The sequence below is a fragment of the Zosterops lateralis genome, assembly GCF_965231275.1.
Source record: "Zosterops lateralis genome assembly, chromosome: 6".
NCBI lineage: Eukaryota > Metazoa > Chordata > Aves > Passeriformes > Zosteropidae > Zosterops > Zosterops lateralis.
Window position 1 is genome coordinate 45317455 of NC_139761.1, and position 19115 is coordinate 45336569.

The window sequence follows — 19115 nt, forward strand, 5'->3', positions numbered from 1 at the left end:
CAATAGATGGTCCTGGCAGTGATGACGGGTACCGTGGTGTGCCCCGGTCACTTCCCAGCTGGAGTGCGCGGACACCCCCGGGCCCTGGGCTGTGGGAATGCCAGGGCTCTCCTCGGTGCCAGCCCAGGATCTGGGCACGGCCAGGCGGCGCGGCTGGGCTGGCCCGGAGTGGGGACAGGAGCCTCGCACAGGCTGGGTCTGGTGGGCTCGGGCTGCTCTTTGTCCGGCCCTTTGACAGCCGGAAACTTTAGGAAGAGACTTTGTTATGTGCTGTCTCGTGCCGGGGGGCAAGTGCTGCAATTAGCTCTATAGGATGCAGCTGGTAAAGCAAACAGCTTTAACCCCCTCTAATGCCTGCGAAACAACACAACCCGTAGGCCGGTGCTGTTAATCACTGAAAGGGATCCTTCTCCCATAGAGCCGCCCGGGCGCTGCCTGCGGCCCCGCGGTGGGAGTGCCGGGCGCGGGGCGGTGCGGGGCTCTCCTGCCCCCGGGGGTGCGGGCGCTCGGGGCGGGGGCAGCGCCGCCTGTCCCGGGGCCCGGCCCGGCTCCCGCCCGCGGCCCCGCTCATTTCCGCCCCGGCGCCAGCGGCGCCTCCGCTCCCCCAGGGCGGCCGCAGGTGCCGCTCGCTCCCGCCGGGCCGCGCCGGGCCAGGTAAGCGCCGTGCGGGCTCCGGGGGCAGCGGGGCGAGGCTGTGGGGCTGCGGGGCGGTCCCCTCCCCTCCCCGGGGCAGCCCGGCCGTGCCCGGCCGGACCGAGGTGTTGGGGAGCGCCGCCACAGCCAAGGGCCCCTCGCCCTCCCCTGGCGGGTCTGCCGGGCCCCCGCGGCTGTGGGAGCGGGGACTGAGGGGCCCTGCCTGCTCCGGGTCCTCGCCGGGCCGCGGCCACACACCCGCCCCGTCCCGCTGCCGGAGGTCCCTGGCCGGGGATACGGAGTGTCCCTGTCCTGTGCAGCGCTGCCTTCCCCCGCACACGGCGCTCCCGGAGCGGAGCCGCGGCCGTGCCCGGGATGGGGAGCTCCCCTGGTGGGGTCCGGGATGGGGAGCTGTGCCTCCCCTGCCTCCCCTCCTCCTCTGTCGCTGTGAGGTCTGCAGGCTCCTTTGGTGTGAGCTCACGGAACTCTGGTCTTTCTGTGTGGGGACCTTGTTGTTTTCTCTTTTCCTTTTTCCAACACCCTTTGCTCAAGGAATGTTCTTTCTCGCCGTGGTTCAGGTGTGCAGGTGACACTGCGCTGTGTAAAGATGCTGCAGGTTCCTACAGCAGCTCTGTTGGTGCTGCTTCTCCTTCTCTGGAAGGAAAAAAAAAAAAAAAAATCAGAGCTTTTGCTCTCCTAAGACTGCGGCATCTTTCTCTTTAATACCCTGCACTCATGGGATGCACTTGGGTGAAGTTGTGTGTTGAACCGAAGTCCTTCCTGTAGGATTTCCTGAAAATAGCTGAGGGAAAAAGAGGTCAGGCTCAGACACAGGGAGATGGCTGTGCTCAGGAATATCCTGAGCGGGCAGGATAATCCAAACACAGCTTGCTTGTTTAGTCTTGACTTGATGAGTCCTTGCTTATTCTGATGGTTGTTCTGCATCAGAGGGAGCTCAGAAAACCTTAATTTCTAGCTTTGCCTTATGCAAGCTCAGAGGAAATTGTATCTTATTTTTCATGTTCTAGAGCTACATTTATTTCTGAGGATCGTCTAACTAGCTGTATGTAGATTTATATATATATATATATATATACACACACATATACATCTCCTGAGGGGCATGGAAATTGCTTTTCTTGATCAAACAGTTTGGTCTGTCCTTTCACTGGCCGGTTCAGGTGGTCCAGAGGATGTTCTGAAAAACTGCAGTGAGCTGGGGTGGAAGAATCCTCTCTTTGCCAGGATACCCTGTTCCACAGAGAGTGATGTGAGGCCTGAGATACAAAATGTTAGAATCCTTCATAAGATAGTATAGAATATCTTTGAAGCTATCTTGCTGGGCAAAAAATATTCTCATTACCTGGAGCATCACTCTTCTCTTGGCTTCTTGTGGCAAGCCACAGTGGGAAGTATGAACTATCCAATTGGAAAATCTGCTTGGTCGTTTTGCCACCATCAGATAGGAAAATTTCTCCTCCACACCCCAGTTTGATGCATCTGATGGATTGAGAGCCTCCTGTCTACTGACCTGAAGATGGTGCTGCAGAGGAGGGCTGTCTTTAGCAGCACACAGACAGTGCTGGGGAGCTGCTGTTCCTCCTGACTTTGCCGAGCAGCCTCAGAAAATGAACGAATGGGATGGGGACAATTGACAGCAGCAGAAATCACATGGGCTCAGCTCCATGCACAATGCTCTTCATGGTCAGAGAGCTTTGAGGAAATTGATCCCTGCATACAGCAAACTAGGTTTGGTTTCCATAATGCAGCTGCTCACTGTCTAAATCTTTCTGATTTCATAAGGCTGCTCTGGGGGCTGAATCCTCCCTCCTCTCCTCCCCTGCTTGCTGGAGCTCGTCTTGGATTTAAGGACACTGACGAGAAACTTCAGCTGTAGCAAATGTGTCATCTTGCACTGAGTGGAGCAGCATCTTCCCCCTTCCTGCCAGATGCCTTGGCTGGCTCTCCATGTAAAGTCTGAGGTGGAAATACTCGGTTTACTCTGCACGTCTGAATCTCTCATGATTGATTTGTTGTCCTACCAGAATAGCAGAATTGCAACAATTAGTAAGAGCTCCTGCCCTCTATCACTGTGTGTCCTTGGAGGTACCCCTAGCCCAGCAGCCAGAAAGGGAGGTGCTGTGGATGTCCTGACCGACCCTCTGAATATTTCCCTAGCAATATTCTCTTTTCCTCATCCTGCACCCAGAGCCTTCAATGTCTTGGCTGATGCTGAGAAGAATTTCCCTCCCCATGGCCCTAATGCACATTTTGCTAAGCAAACCTGACCTCTGCAGCTGTGCAAGGAGCACTGGGGTGGATCTACTAAACATTCCCGTGGGCTTCTGCTGTGGCAAGGAGCACCATGTGCTCCCCTCTGGCCATATGATCAAAAGGATTGCCAACCCTAAGCTTTTACATACCACCAGCCACACATTAAAAAAACCAAACCATGATTTGACTTTTTTTTTTTTTTTGTTTTAAATCATGTTCTTAATTTGCTTTTTTTTCCTGCTAATTTCTGATTTTCTTGGAGGTTTCTGCATGTCTGTATAACCTGCCAGGAATGCTTGAATCTCAGTATTTTACCTCACTGCAGGATGTGGGTGCCTCAAGTGGAATAACAAATATTGTGAGCTTTGGGAGAAAACAGTGTTGTGTGTGGGTTGTGGTACTGTGGACTTCCAAATGAAGGCTGGAGCCATGCTGGGCTTTCCTGTGCTTAGCTCAGGTTGGAGTGACATGGCTGGGAAGCCCTGTGGACTTTTTAACCAAATGTTTTTTCTCTTAACCTTGTGTGACAGAGCACTAAAGCAACAACAAATACTGTCTTGTGCCCTCAGAGACTGTGGCTTTAATCAAATCACAGGCTCATTTTGGAGGAAATGAGATAAGGTGCAATGCTTTGGAAGGGTACAGTGTTCTTATCTGCTTGGCATAACTGGAAGAAAATCTGTCAAGTGAAAAGAGTGAGAGCAAGGAGGCTTGTAACATCCCTACTTTCTATCCAGTGAAGTGTGTGATTGCAGTTAATTTAGCAGAGATGTCATCTGAAGGAGGAGCTCTTGCCTCTGCTTCTGTACCTTCAGTCTCTGCTGGTATGAGACTTTGTATCACTGTTCTGCACCAATTACTGCCCCATCTGTGTGGAAGGGACTGCCTGGTTCAGAAGGATGCCTGAGGATTACATATCCCTGAAAGCCCTGCAGGAAGGGCTTGTGTTGTTCTGGGGATGGCAGGAGAGCTCTGAGAATGTGCCTGGGAGCCGTGAGCCTCCTGAGGTTTGCTGTGGGAGTCCAGCACTGTGTGGGCTTGGGGCTGGCTTGAGCTTATGTTGTTGGTAAGATCCTGGTGGATGTGAAGGTGTCCCTGCTCACAGCAGGGGATGATCATGGGCTGAGGCAACCTGTGTTTCTAGAGAGATGAGACTATGAATAAGGGGAAAGCTCTGAAGACCTACCCTGCAGCTTTTTGAAAGAATCAGCCTTTAGCACATGTGCTGGCTGAAAGTAAAGCAGTGCAGTGAAGGCTTGAAAAAAGCCTAATTATTGTAACTGTGCAATAAAGGCAACATATCTACCTGTTTATTGCTTCCTACTTCAAGCTCTTCCAATGAATAACAGGCAGGATATCTGCAGACCTTTGGAGGAGTAGCTGTGTGGTGTAAAAATAAAATTGCAGAATGTCTAAATATGTCATTTAGGCTATGGAAAGCAAACCTTTGGGGAAAATTTCAGCTACATTTGGATATAGCTAGGTGAGTCAAGCCTCTGGAAAAGGAGACAGCAAGCTTGCAGGCTAGCTGTAAACCCTTGGCTGAGCATGGTGGGAACTGGGCAGAGGTTCAAGTGCAGGGAGGCAGATCTAACACATCCTACAAGAACTTGGTGGCCCTCACTGTTTCAGTAGCTGAATTTCTCTCCATTTTGGTCAGCATAACATCTGTAAGAGTAATGCTTTTATTTGCCTCATTTTCTCTTCTTCTTCACTCTGGAAAATGAAGAGGAAGAAACCAAGCTCATCTCCATCTGGGAATTGAAGTGGTAGGTTCAATTATATATATATTCAACTATAGGTTGACAGCCTGACAGATGTTGAAGTCTTAACTCTAGACAAGACTTCTGCCTCCCTGTAAAATACTGCTGTGTCTCCTGGCAAGGAGTAGTGGGGCTGTGTTGTGTCTAGGGAAGGTGAGCTGTGTGCCTGTGCCAGTACCTGAACTGAAGGTGGGATGAAAAGAGTATGTATTGCTGAGCCTTATTTTCCCACAGCCCTGGTTTGTGGACTAAATGCCCATTTTTTGTGGGATGGGACAGGCAGGCCAGCAGAGCCATCCTGCTCTGGAGTGAATTGCTGCAGGCTGAAGCTCCTGGCCCCTGCCCAGCTCCCCTCCTCGGCAGGTGCTGAGCTACTGAGCTTTGCCCAAGAAGAAAAGACAAGCGTCATCATTGCTTAGATAAGATAAAGCATGACCAAAACCTTGTTACCTTTGGCAGGCGTGGCTAGGTGCTGGCTGGAATCTGTGTAGCTCAGAGGAATAGCCAGGCTCTTCAGCGGCAAGGAGAGTGGCAAAGCTTCTTTAAAACGTGGAGACTTGATGCTGGAGCCCAACAGGGAAGGTGAGTGCAAGGCCCTGAGGGGTGTGAGTGCAGGGACAGCCATCCAGTAAGGCTGTGGGCAGAAGGCCATCTGCTGTGTGTCCCTGTACCTGTGTCCTGTGCAGGCTCTGGTGTGGGTGTTGCTCCATCAGCTTGGTGCCCTCCGAGCAGGGCTGTGTGGGTGACCTAGCAGGGCTGAGAACCTCTTCAGCAGCAGTGTCTCTCTCTTCTTTGGTTTTTGAAATTCTGACATATCTGTTGACCTGAACTGTGTCCTTCTGTCTGAGATCACCAGAACTAGGAAAAAAAATTCAGATTTATTGGAGGGAGAAAGGACATGTGGGTGCCCCCACAAATGTCCACGTTTCTTCTGTTGCACACTTTGCTCCTGTGCTTGAGAGCTCCCTTCCTTCTTCCTTATCCTCTTTGCCTCTTTAAGGAGTTTGCAAGATGCCTGATGTACCTTTCCTTTCTCCCAGACATGTAGCCAGAGGGGTAATCCTCTGCTCCGGTAGAGGTGCTCAAACCCCTTTGATTTAATGGATTTCCTATGGCACAAAGAGTCTTTCGCTTCGTATGCAAATTGGGTTGCTAAATGCAAATGGACCACTTGTAGCTGTTCCCTCTCCAAGAGTGGTGTGGGCTTTATGCAGAGCATAGAGATGAGTCCTCAGGAGCTGAGAGAGCAGAGCAATACTTGGATTTGTGCCGGGGAAAGGTCAGCCTGGCTGTAGTTCACCTGTTCCCAGACTTACCGGGTGGGATACCAGGCAGGATATTTCAAGCTGTCAACACCGAATAAATGAGTGTTTGTAGGGATGGATTAACACCTGCTAGTTATGGGTGTGGGGGGCTTGGTTGGTTGTTGTCTCCCCTCTCTCCTTACTAAGTCCCTGCTGCAACCCAGTGCAGAATCTGTGCTGATGTGGTGACTCAAGCCACTCTGACGCCTGGATCTCTTTCCTCTATTCAGGTTGGGCAAATAATGTTCAGTCTGTAATCATGCTTGGGAGCTCTTGCTATTGCCCTAGATATGGGGAGCTGGAGTGATGCTTAGATTGGCTTAATCCAATTCGGTCTGAAAATCCACTGCTCTGAACAATAAATGTTGCGTGTGGGGGGTGGTATTCAAGTGTCTTTACTAAATCAAAATCCTTCTAAGCTTTGGTAGATGAAGCCTTTTTCTTTTCAATGTGTACCACTAAATACACAGGATGTGCAGTATGGTTGAATTAGCATTACTATGGGAACCATAACTTTTTGTATTTCCTGACCTTTATCCATGTAGCACTAAGGATTCATTAATGTGCCTCCAAAGTGTGAGGTTTGGTGGTTTTTTGTGTGTGTTTTATAAGCTTTTTTGTTGTGGTCAGTACTAAGAGAACCTTTATAAAGAACCCCAGGAGGAGATTAGAGACAGGACACGGTGCAAGGTGCAGGAAAGCAGTTTGCTCCCTTTTTTGTGCTGTTCTAGCAGCATCACAGCCAAGACTATGGGTCAGTGTCAAGCAAGACTTCTGCAGCAATGGTGAACAAAATGGTGAGTAGTTGTTTGGTTTTATTGGTTTTTTGCCACAGCTGCACTGGTAGAGCCTGCCCCAGGGGATCTGGGGTCTTGCAGCTGAGGCAAAGTTGAGCCTGTGAGGAATGGAAAAGGTGATCATGCCCTCTGCTAGCACAGAGACCTCCCAGATGGCTATGGGGAGCTCTCTGGTCCTGTTAAATCTCTAATAAAGACAATTGTGATTGTTTGTAGTAGGCTTCATGTCCATTTTTTTAGTCTGGTTTTTGAAATAACCATCTTAAAATAATTAGGAAGGACCCATCTTCATCTTTGCCTTCTGCAGGTCCCATTTGCCTGTTGCTGGGAGAATGGGGCTGTTTGTAGTTCTCTCTTTGCAGGTTGATGAGGTCTCTGCTGTTCAGATACCAGCTGGAGTCTCCTCAGTGGGAATTGGTGGAAAAGGGATTTTCCTCTCTGTAGAGGATAAGCTTGCCTGCTTATTATTTGTATGGCAAAGGTTGTTTTCTGGGCAAAAGAGGTATTTGGGGTAGGGGTGAGAAAAGGCCACAAAACCTTACCAGCTGATGAACGGCCAGCCTGCCACGGTCTCAACACTCTCTTTTTTTTTCCTTTCCTTTGTCACCTTTCCTGAGAAGACCTCAGGCTTAACTGGTAGGACCTGACACAGCTGAGAGCATCTTCGTGCTGCCTGGAGACTCTGGAGCTGCCACTGAGTGACAAATCCCCATCTCCAGCTGTCAGCAGGCAGGGATGGCTTTGTTTCCTTTTGGGGATGCTGTGGGCTGGAGTGCTCTGGTCAGTGGCAGGATAGAGGCTGGCATTTCTGGCTGCTTTAGTGGGACAGTCCTGGGATGTGCACCCCACCCTGGTGTGTGTTTTATGATGCTTTGGAAACATGCTCCTTGCCCTGTCATCTTATGCTTTGCTTCTCTCTTTTCCTGAGTTCTCTGTGCTTCTCTTTGTGAAATGGGTTGCCAGCCTCGTAAAACTGGAGTTAAACTTGAGGCAGGATTTCCAGCCCTTGCCTGGTGGAAATTGGTTTGGGGCAGGGCAGCAAGCTAAGTACAAGCACAGCTAGGGTTTCTCAGGGAAGGTAAGTTCAGTATGAGATGAGGGATCATCTGCTTCCTTACCCCTTCTTCCCCTCTTGCCTAAGGCAGCTCAGAAACAAGCCCTTCTCCCTCGCAGCTGTGTGAAAGGCAGGATTACAAGGAATTTACCTTGGAAGCTCAAGGGCAGGTTTTCCCGTGCTGCCTTCTGAGCTGAGGGCTACTAGGCTGTGTTGGAAAGGGGCTGAGATGCGTAGGGAGCAGTGCAGACCACACCTCCTGGCTTGGACCGGCTCTGATCCTCTATTTACAGTGGCGGTGTTCCTTCCCCGCTAGCTTTTTGCTGTGGAATATACTGCTGCTTCCAGGGAAGGGGAGCAACACTGTCCTGCTGCTCCAGGTATTTGGGGACACCTGCAGAGAGACAAAATGGGCTGGAGGGGAGGGAAGAACGTCTCTCATTCGTGTAAAGAATTATTTTAGCAGGAAGTCTGGACGAGTTTGAGAGTTGCTGTGTCTCAGCAAAGTTTCTCCTTAGGAATTTTCTGTTCCGACTTCCTGCTTTTGCTTTAAAGCAGCAGAGTGGAGCTCACTGTGTGCAGTGGCATTGTATATCACTGCAAAAACCAGTTGTTATTCCTGTGACAGAGGAAGGAAAAGTTATTGATTGGTTTTCAAGAGCTGGGGCTGCTTAATTAATGCTTCAGTTTGGACCATTCTATGCAAATGTTGAATTGAAGAAACTTGCTCTCAGTTCTGATGTGGTTCTGCAAGATGCTTAGCTGATTCTAGTGACTTACTGATTTGGAAAACTGCTAATTTGGAGTAATAGCTGAATATTAGAATGTGTGAGAGTCTTGGGTTATGTAACCAAAAAAAAAAAATTTGGTGTTTTTTTTTTTTTTTTTTTTTTTTTTTTTTTTTTTTTTTTTTTTTTTTGTTTGGTTTGTTTTGTTTTGTTTTGTTTTAATGGGTGTCTTGAGCTGGTCTGATTTAAAAACTAAAGTTTTTCCGCTGCATGGCTTTCTGAAGACAACTAGAAATTTTTTCTTTAAAAGCATTTGGCAGGAAATTTCCCACTATCTCTCCTAAACATAGCTAGTCCCCTATTCCCCTCCACCCTTTTTTGTAATCCCACATCACTGCTGCTGCTGTGGGCTTCTGACTCAGTGACAGCTTTTGTCAAAGGAAGGAATATCCCCCCAAACCCGCAGTGATCTTACTTTTCCTAGAACACTTGTACATGCTGAACAAAAGCGCCTCTCAAGCGGCATCTGCTTCCAACTTTGCTTCAAGTGCTGTTGCATGCTTTGATCGCTCCTTGCGCTAAGCTGTGCCTGGTATGCCAGGAACAGGCGCCTTTCATGAGCCAGTGTTATCCTGCTTTGTGGAGGAGAAGCTCAAAACATTCTCTAGTTTTTTGTCTTGTAGAGGTCTGTGGGATGGGGAAAGGTGGTATTTAGATTCAAGACTTTACCTGTGCTCCCCTCAATGGTCTGACAGCCAAGAGGTGTCTCTGCTCAGGGCATGGACTTCACCCTTTTCCAGTGCATAGGTTACTCTGGTGTTTCAGGAAAGATGTTTTGCACAGCATAGCCAACACCTCCTGAGCTCACAGGAAGGAGTGGATTTTTACCTTTATACTCACTCTTGGCAGGTAGATTAAGAGGTGAGAGGTAACCAAGTATCAGACACCTGTGCACAGGGCAATTTTCCTCTCTGTGAGGCAGAGAATGGGTTAACCATCTTCTCAGAAATTGGCTTGGCTCTGTTTGTTGTTTTAACAACATTTGCAGAAAGGTCAAACTGTCCATGCATCCCTCCTGGGCAAAACCAATACAGCATCAGCCAGAGAGATACTTTTACAGGGAGCTATGGTGCCTAGAAATCCTCCCCATACTCATTCCTACTCATTAATGGACTAGGTTTTTGGGGTTTTTTAAGTGCATCTTGCAGGTTCAGAACAGTGAAGTAAAGCTTTTCCCGCTGATCCCGTCGCTAACATGTAGCCTAGAAAATATTATGGGGGTGAGGTAGTGGTGTCCAGTTCTCAAAATATTGGAGAACTTCTTGGGATGAGGAAGATATGCTTGAATTTCTTGCATCCCCTCAGCAGTTGTATCCAGCCCTCTGGGTAAGGAGGTTTCAGGTGCTGCAGAGAACTTGCTGGCTCAGCTGGAGAAGAAATCACTGCTTACCACATGTATTCAGTAAACAATGTGAATGTTTTACCAAAAAGAAGTTTTCCTTTGAAAGGGAAAAGGGTTGGGCAGTCTGATGTTGTGGTTTGATATTTCATCTGTGTCTGTGTATGCTGGGGTAGCAGTCTGAGGACAACACAAGGCTATGAATTTTTGTTTGTGTGAGGCTGATTTCCAGCCAAAGGATCAATAAAGGTGAGGCTCTTGCGCACTTCTGTGAGCTCACAGCTTGTGGTACTCCAGGTGAGATGGCATTGTCACGGGATTTTTAGCCTTTGTACAAAGAGGGCACCGAAGTGGCTGAGGAAAACTTGCAGCCGGCCAGGAGGGACTTGTGCTCAAGTCATGGGTGCCTGTTGGGAAATTTAATGAAGAAGTGGCAAAACAAGGTTGGGAATCACCTGGAGGAAGCCATGAACACTTTTCTTGTTCAGCATCCTGAGGCTGGGTGGCAGAAAGTTCATCCTCTGTGAAGTGACACCAGATGTTTCCCTCTCTTACAACAGAGGTGAAAACTACTCAAAAGAATCCTAGAGAGGGTGACTGGTTAAAAGTGACTCTGCTGGGTGAGTGTGCATACATAACAGCAGCCCAGCAGGGATCCTGCTGAGGCCAGACAAGGTGTGAGGCCATCATGGAGAGATTCAGCTGCTTATTGGAAAGGAAAGTCATAGACAACTAGAATCTGGGGACTCAAAGGAAGAACCAAGTGGATTTCAGTACCCACGATGGCTGGGACAGTTGTGGGGAGAAGCCTGGCCTTTGGCTGTTGGAGTACCAAGTTCATTAGACTTTTGCTGGTGAAAATGCAGCAAATGCTCTGGTCCTTTTGGTCAAAGTGTCCATGTGCTTTGAGGGAGGGTTCTGCAGATGAGACAGCAGCTTCTATTCCTGCTGAGGAACAGGCAGGCTGAACCAGCCCTGTGTCTCCTACAGCAGCTAATGGCAGATACCTTCATCTTCCCAGAATAAAAATGGGATGATCCTCTCCTAGGACATTCTTTTTGCTCTATGTGGAAAAGAAAATTTGCACCAAAACAGCTAATTTTTTGTAATAGTTCTTCACGGACAAACTCAGAGCAGAACAAAACAGCCCCTTCTGCAGCTCATGAATGCCTGTGACATTCTCAGCATCTCCTGTCAGTGAGATGACACACTTGAAAGGTTTCTAGAGAAGTGTTTCCTCCTCTTGGATGTGCAAATGCCATCACCAGCTTAATCTGAGGCTCCTGGATTCTTTTCTTAAAGGAGGCAGTGACTGAGGACAGTTCTTCACCATCTGTGCCATTCTGGAATTGGTGACACAGGCAACTCCACAAACCCCAAATTTTAGCATTTGAAACTTTGTGTATCCTTTAGAATATTTTATCTATTTATTTAACAAAAGGCTGTTTCTGCATAATTTTTCCTTTGACATACTTCAAGAACACTGATGAAATGTGTCTAGCCCTCCTCCAGCAGAGGACTGAGGTGTGCCTGCTTTCAGCCTGAATTTTTGTCTGCAGGACACCAAGCGTGGTCGCATTCCTGAGGGCTGGGGAAGAGCCTCATGTACCCGGTGCCTCTGCTGCTTGCAGGGTGTGAAAGGAGTCTCCTCAGCAGCCTTTCTCCTGGTGTGTCCCTGCTGAGCTGCAGCAGCTGAGGTCCTTTTTTAGCTTGATGACACTTTAGCTGTTCAGTAAAAGTGGCATGAGCCAGCAGAAGGGTGCTGAATGCTGGTTGTTGTCTCTGGTACTACAAAGGGGCAGGAAAGGCAGGAGGGAGTTGCCACTCTGGTTCCATTAAACGAGGGGAGGATCTGCCCTGGATTTGTGTCATTTCCTGAAGAGCTTTAAATGCCAGACTAGGTTTGGATCTTGTCTTCCTTATGGGATATTCCTACCTGCCTCAATAACCTCTGGAAAAGAGGAGTAGAAGAGAGCAGGGGTCTCCTTAGGCTGGGCTCTCAGAGCTCATTTTTTACTTTGAATCAAAAATGATCCAGCGTATCTGATGTCAAGTGCTGTCCTCTGTCTTCTATCCTCTTTTTCCCACATCTGGGCTGGCAAATACAGTTTCTTTGCCTCTTGGCTATCTCCCTGGTCTGCAGGTATCTCCTGCAGAGCACATATTCTGTTGTCAACATACTCAGTGTTCAGCATGATCTAATTTCTGACTGCTGAACTCCAAGCAGCATCTACCTCCAACTTCACAGCACTGTCAGTGGTGTTCAGCTAATGCTGCAGTATATAAGATGAATCCTTATGTGATGTAATGCTCTGTTCTGTCCCTTTAAAGAAAAGTTTCAGGGAACATGTAAGCCTGTATGAAGTAAAGGAATTCATGAAAATAACTTGTTTTTAAACTAAGTGTTGTCAGTCTTATTGCAGGCGTGCTCTTTATTTTCTGAGAAATCAGCTGTGTGCTAGTTACACTGAGAGATCCAAGACCATTAGCTGTTTATGGAAAAAATGTGGTTTAGATTTTGCCTTTAATTGCTGAGAATTAACTCTTGGCCCCAATATTATTAGAGGAAAAACTGATTCTTTCTCTCTCCATCGCCAAAGCAAAACAACCCAACAAAGCCAAAAGCCCAATTAGTAGGAGAGGTTCCAGTGCAAACACTCTCCCTCACTGTTTGCTGTGCCAATGCTGTGCCAGTGTGTGAGAGCTGCAAAATGCCACTAGCCGTCGATGCCAAAGCTGGGGAGCAGCACGAGGCTGTGATGGAGGATTTGTGGCAGTTTCTGGGGTGAAGAATGTTGTTTTGGGGTGCTGTAGATACCAATCTGTGTTGCAGACTTTTTATGTTGATAGTTGTTGGCACAGTCGGTGGTTTCTGTTGTGCTGTTGAATCGGGAAGCATGGGTGAGTGCAGATTTAACAAGTTTATTTGTTCACCTCTTGAAATGGAAAAAGAGGACCGTTTACCACTCTCAGGTTGCTTGGTGATAAGAGCATAGAGTCTGAATCAAACAACTTTCCCCATGGCAAGAATTTTTTTGCAAAGATCAAGAAGTTGATAATGGTAAATTCCTCTTTGATGAGCTTTGGTAAGGGAAATTGTGAATTGCAACAGACCTCTTTTAAAATTGCTCTTCAGAATGATGAAGGCTCTTGAACCTGTCAGTGTTTCTAGGATATACCTCAGTATCCTACTGGCATATCCCACGATGAAGTCATCCAAGATAGGCAGCACGGGTCAGCTCAGAGCTATCAGGCTGGGCTAATCCCCTGCTGAATAAACAACACAAAGGTTCCTGGATTTGTTCCTGTTTCCTTAAAGGAATACAGTCAAGTGCAGGCAATTAAAAGAGAGAGAGTAAAGTGTAGCCCGAGATATGAACACCTAATTTCAGGCTTTCTGCCCAGGGTGTGTATGGGTTTCTTAGGTTTTTTTAAAGAAAAAAACTTGCACAAAACAATTGATGTTTTTCTCATATTTCAGTGTATTTCTTTTCCTGCCATTCCCTTTGGGAAGAGAGAACCCAACAACCACCCAAACAAATTCCAAACAATGGAAACAAATTTGCTAGAGAAAGGAAAGAGCAAAATTGATTTTGAACAAAGTACACTAGAGAAATAACTACTTTCTTTTTGCCCTTCTCCCAGCCTTTTCAGGCTGAGCCTTGGCAGAGCCTTTTAAAATAATTTTCATCAAGTGGGTGCCCAGTTCCTTTGAGCAGCTTTTGGAAATTCAGCATTTGTGGAAGCTGTTTTATCACAGGGGTCAGTCAGTGTCTTTCCCTGGCAAGATCTCTGCTCTGCCTTCACCTGGTCAGTTTTGTATGGCTGTGATTTTTGTGCATGCATATGTGCTTTTTGCCTGCACCTAGGATAATAATTGTAATTACCTATATTTGATCACTGAATCCCACGTTACTATAAAATCTGGGATGTGTAGATGTGACTGTGACCTACAAAGAGCATTTTTTATAGCAATTACTAACTGTCAAAACCTCGGGAGCAAAAGGCAGGTAGAACAAACAGAACAAGTGGCATATGTTTGATATAAAGTGGTGTAAGGACCTGTGAAGTTTTTATTGCCCTTTTCTTGTAAAACTTACCTGTTGCTCACCTGTTCCCGAGTGATGCTTCCATTCCATGACCAAACAACAAATGCTTTGTACCTACTGCATCTTGACCTGCTTTTGTTGTGCATTTGTAATGTGCTGCAGCAACAGCCTTCTGCTGCAGTGACCCCTTACCCAGCCCTTCATCTCCTCTTTGTGCAATATCTTCTCATGTATGGGATCAAACCTGCCTCATCCAGCACCAGGAGTGTGATCACTGTGTGCCTAAACACCCGATGAATTCCTTCCTTTGAAGTTGTACGACTGATTTTTCTGCATCAGGAGTAGAAAGGAAAGGGTGTGTGTTCTTCTGATTTGTTTGAATAAATGGCTTAAATATTTAGCTTTAGTATGGGGGTGGTTTTGTTGTTTCTAATAATATTGTCTTAGGCGGAGATACAGGAGGATGTCTTTTGGGAAACCTCCCAGCAAGATCTGAGCACTTTAGTTTGTGGTACACCTATAACGATTCTTCTTTAATATTCCCTTCTACCACTCTGGCACCAAAAACTCAGTGGTACAGGAAAGCTTTCCTTTATAGGTTCCCTTTAGAGGACCTTATAGGTTCCCTCTAGAGGGCCCAAATACTGGCCTTGTTTTATAATCCTGGGTAATCCACTCCACCAGTTGTGCTTAGTTTCTCCCTCCCTCATTAACTGTTGATTCATTGTCTTGCACTGGGGAGGACTGCTAGGAATGCAGCATATTCAGTGCATGCACAATGCCCTGCAGTGACTAGGGTCATCTAAGGACCAGCTGTGGAAATTTGGCACTCCTCACTTTCCTTTCCTCCTTGTCATCGGGCTGTGGAAAAAACCGAAAAAAAACCACCCCCCAACACCCCAAAGTTGTCATGTGCACATGGTGGTCAGGGTCATCTCGATAAGGGCTTGGCTGTTGAAAGCATTTTATCTGTGACTTTCCTGTACCTGCTTACGGGAACAAGAGGAAAAGCTTTTTGAGGCAGTAAGTTGGAGGTGATGACCTTGTAGTGCTACCTTCAAAATAGTACCTCCCTTTTCTGGGAAAAGCAACTTGTGTCTGTTTTTTCTGTTTGTTGAAATTTGCAGTTTCTGTGTTCAAGTTTTTCACTCTTCAGCTTTGAGGCTTTGAAACTATTTAGATACTTGAATTTCACATGTAATTATCAGTCTCCAGATATTGAGTCCCAAAGTGCCAGCTTTCACAAGCACCAGGAATCCAACTGGAGGAGCTGACAGTCCAGAGGCCAAGACAGGTGATGTGACTTACCCACGGCCATATGCCCCACTGAGTCAGGATTAACATTCAAGTCTTATGATTTTCCTGAAGAATGCCAAGCCTGTGGGAGCCAGCTGACTTTCTGCCACAGCTTTGCAGAGGACAAACCTCAGTTTATGCCTTAGGTAGCTAAAATAGTCATGTAAGACTGGTCTGAGTTTCCTCAGTGTAGAAATACAAGAGCTGGTGCTAGCTGTCTTTATGGCAGGCAATTTCCTGCTCTGTGCTGGGTCTGAGAAGACCTGTGCTTGCTTTCCAGGCTCTGGGAAAGTTGTCTTGCAGAAGCAGGTGAATTTTTGCTTGCTAAGCCCCAGCACATATTATGCAGGAGTTACTTGGTGTAATCCATAGCTCTGTATCAGGTTTTTCAGGAGCTGGACACTGCCCAAACCTGGACTGTGCAGTATCAGAGCTGACCTTGAGCACAGGCAGCCAAACCTGTGGGGTGGGGGAAGACAGGGCTGAAGAAAAACAATTACACACCTGGGCAATTCGAGCGTATTGTATTGGAGCCCTCTAGATCCCTGGCACTTCCATCCTCCCATTAGATCTCCCAGGCCCTGGGAAAGGAGTTTTTGGTCTCCAACACAGTTCCCAGAGGTGAAGGTGGCTGAGAACTCATTCAGACTGAAGATGGGACTCCATCTCTTGTGGAGTTGATGCTAGTCAAACCGTCTACCCTGAAAATAGTCCCGTGAAGCATTGTCAGCACCCACTGGCTGCAGCAGGCACCCCATTTCTATCAGCATGTTCATGGGAACAGGGAAGGTTTTCACACCGTTTGAAAGGGAGGCTGGACGGGTGTCTTGGAAGATAAAGAAGGAACCACATGGCTCAGGAATTGCCCCAGGCTGACAGTAGCTATTAGTTGGCAGATGTCTTCAGGGAAGTCTTCTCTTTGCTTGCCCTGCTGTAACTCTTCCTTCACCAGCCATTCACAGCCTTCGTTGAGGGCAGGATGCTGGGCTAGACAAACTCTGCTGTGACCCATTGCACACTTTTTTATGATGGAAATCAACAGCTCAAGATGCGGAGGTTGTCCTGACCCCAGGTTAGGTGTGGAAATTGATTCTTACTGGTGCTGACCTTTTCCTGCCAGAAGGGACTTGGAAAAACTAATCCTGACAAGAAGTTTTGGTAACAGCCACTGGCTTTGTCCCTGGAGGTGACATGACTTCATCTCTCTGGCAGAGCCTGGCAGGTTTGCCTGGCCAAAAGCATTAGGTGCCTGTACGTGTCTTCTCTGCCTTTGCCCCTTGTGTTAGGAAAGCATGGTTCTTCCCAAGCTGATCTTTCTGCACTTAAACCAGCTCTGCTTGCCTCACTTTTGGATACCAGTCCACAGTTCTGGTACTCCCAAGACCTCAGCCTCTTTCAAAGTGGTCCTTCCATGATGTTGTACATTGTGCTGATGAAGATGCTGCCCCAGGCCTTTGCAGTGATGATCTGTAACTAGGGAAGTTGTGACAGCAGTTGTTTAAAATGAGATCTGCTTTGTGCCCCACCTGCCCCACACAGTGCCCTTACAAACAGGGTCAGAGAGGAAGAATTTCTCAGTCACAGGCCTCTGGGAGAGAAGTCCATCAGAGCTGCAATGTATTTTGCTTCCTGGGGCTCTCTTTTATTTGCTGCTTTGTTCTTCTCTAAGTGCTGTCTCACCATTGAAAAAACCACATCTGGCTTGAAGCCACTTGAAGCAGCTTGGACAAGAGACTTCCTGCTCTGAACAGTGAATTAATGGGCTTGGTCTTTTACACAAGTGAAATCCTTTCAGACTTTTGTCCATGTCAGGCTCCCAGCTCTTCTAGTTAAGAGGCTTTTAACTCAGCCAGTGTTTCGGAGTTACAGTGCAGCTGGGCTTTTGATAAAATGAGGAAATACTAGAGGTAGGGATGTAATGGGTTGGATTTCAGCTTCAAAAAATGTCTCTGAGAGAGAACAGAACATCCTCCTTGCACCACCTTTTGTTTGCTGCAGCAAAGCTGGGGAGATGTCAGCTGCGTGGGCTGCTCTAGAACTGATGAAGCTGGTAATAAGAAAGTAAGATCATCTTTACTTCTGGGGTCCTCAGTGTCTCTTGGGCAGCTAGAGGGATGTTTTATAAAACATTGCTTACTTGTGCCTTTTCTTATTCTGGCTGTTTTCTGCAATCCTGTCATGGTTCTTGCTTTGAAATCCCTTTTGCTTTCTAACCTTGCTGCTGTCTGGAACAGGGTGCTGCTTGTACTGAGGCTGTATCTTTGCAAAAGGAATGGGTCTGGAAAAACCTTCAGGAAGGTGGCCTGTAGAAGCCAATAATTATCATTCATCAATGTGGCTGTTATTCCTCACCATAATCACCTGTAAAATCTAGGAAGCATAGGATATCTGGGTTTCTTCTGTTTTTCTTTCAAGGCCAGCTTTGCCACTTTTACTTGAATATGAAAAGTAAGCTGGTGTTCTTTCTGACTTCTTTACTACTTAAACTGACAGACTTGCCATCAGAAGCAAACTGACTGTCCAGCTAATGCATAGCATCTAACTTTAGTCTCCAAATTTTCCTGTGTTGGCTCTATAACACAAAAAATTCTTTGTAGGAGGGTTTGTTTGAAAAAGAGCGAGAGAGGAAAAACATAGTCTGCCTTCTTATTTTTTTCTATCCTTTCTTCCTTTCTTTCCTCTGCTGTATTCCCCAAAGCTTGGGTCCAACTCTGTGTCCATTGCTAGCCAGGGATGTTTACTTGACTAGAAACATATAATAGTACCCATTTATAGGTAGTCTTCTGTAGAGTTTAGTGTCACTTGAGCAGATATTTGTTAGAAGCAGAGGTGCCCTAGAAAAACACGGATTTGAAAGGGGGAATGAAGCGTTCTGCTTGTTCTGTGAAGCAGAACCACCCTCTGGCCCGTGGACCAGCAGTAATAAACGGAGTCAAGGAGCGTGGGGCGTAATTGCCTTCCCCTTTTGTCATAATTGCCTTCTCCTTTTGTGTCAGCTTGGTATCGTTCTCCCATGTGACATTCTTCCTGGCCATCGAGTTCTTTATCCTCCCATTGTACCAAGAGTGCAAACAGAATTAGTTTGTTTGTTATCGTGGCATCTGTACCTGGCTTTTAATTTCTTGGAGGTTAAAAAAACCCAAGCAACCCAACCTTCAAGCCTTCTTTGTCCAGCACTGTTTAAATCTGCTCTCAGCCTGCTTGCACAGCTCACTTCTGCCCTGCAGAGAATGCAGAGAACAGGTCTGCAGAAGGAGAAATCTAAAGCAATCAGTGCAACAAGGCTTCAAAAATGTGGTGGCTTTGCTGAGGAGAAGGTGTCTGGAGAAGGTGGTCTGATTCCATGAGATCAGTAAGTCAGAAGGTGGCTTGGTGTAGGGATGCATTGTAGGCATTTTTACAGTCACAGTGCTAAGCTTAAATGGGTGCTGCCATTCCTTTTTGTTTTAGGTACTTTTAAGTGATGGGAATTATTTTCTTTGGCCTCTGAAATGTCTCCATAGTTTTGTGGTTTCCTTCCTATAAAGGTGAATGTTTCAGATTAAAATTCTGTTTGGCAGCTCATGAGCTCTCAAAACAGAAGCTTGAAGGCAAGGGGTCAGGAGTGCCCAGCTTATTAAATTTTTCCCAGTGTAGGAATTGTCTGACCTTTCTTTGTACTATAACAGCATTAAAAAAAATAATAAATGGAGCTACTATTTGGAAAGCATTAACAAGAAAATGTCAGAGGTGGAAGGCCAGACAGAGGACCTGGCTGGGAAGAGGGCTGGGAGTGACATTTCTCCTTCTCCTGTCACTTGCACAGATCATCCTCCTAT

The 19115-nt window shown here is 47.0% G+C and overlaps 1 protein-coding gene across 4 annotated transcripts in view; it reads left to right on the top strand.

Moving 5' to 3' along the window:
• The first annotated feature begins 600 nt into the window (after nucleotides 1–600).
• CRACR2B (calcium release activated channel regulator 2B) overlaps nucleotides 601–19115 on the top strand; it is a 45618-nt gene continuing 27103 nt past the window's right edge. The window contains exons 1-2 of one of the 4 annotated variants that reach the window (XM_083864560.1): nucleotides 1040–1102; nucleotides 5130–5252. The gene's annotated coding sequence lies outside the window, so the exon portion shown is untranslated. Of the gene's footprint in view, nucleotides 655–1039; nucleotides 1103–5129; nucleotides 5253–8112; nucleotides 8206–10110; nucleotides 10202–19115 lie in introns of those variants that run through there. The other 3 variants (XM_083864559.1, XM_083864558.1, XM_083864561.1) reach the window with 3 other exon arrangements.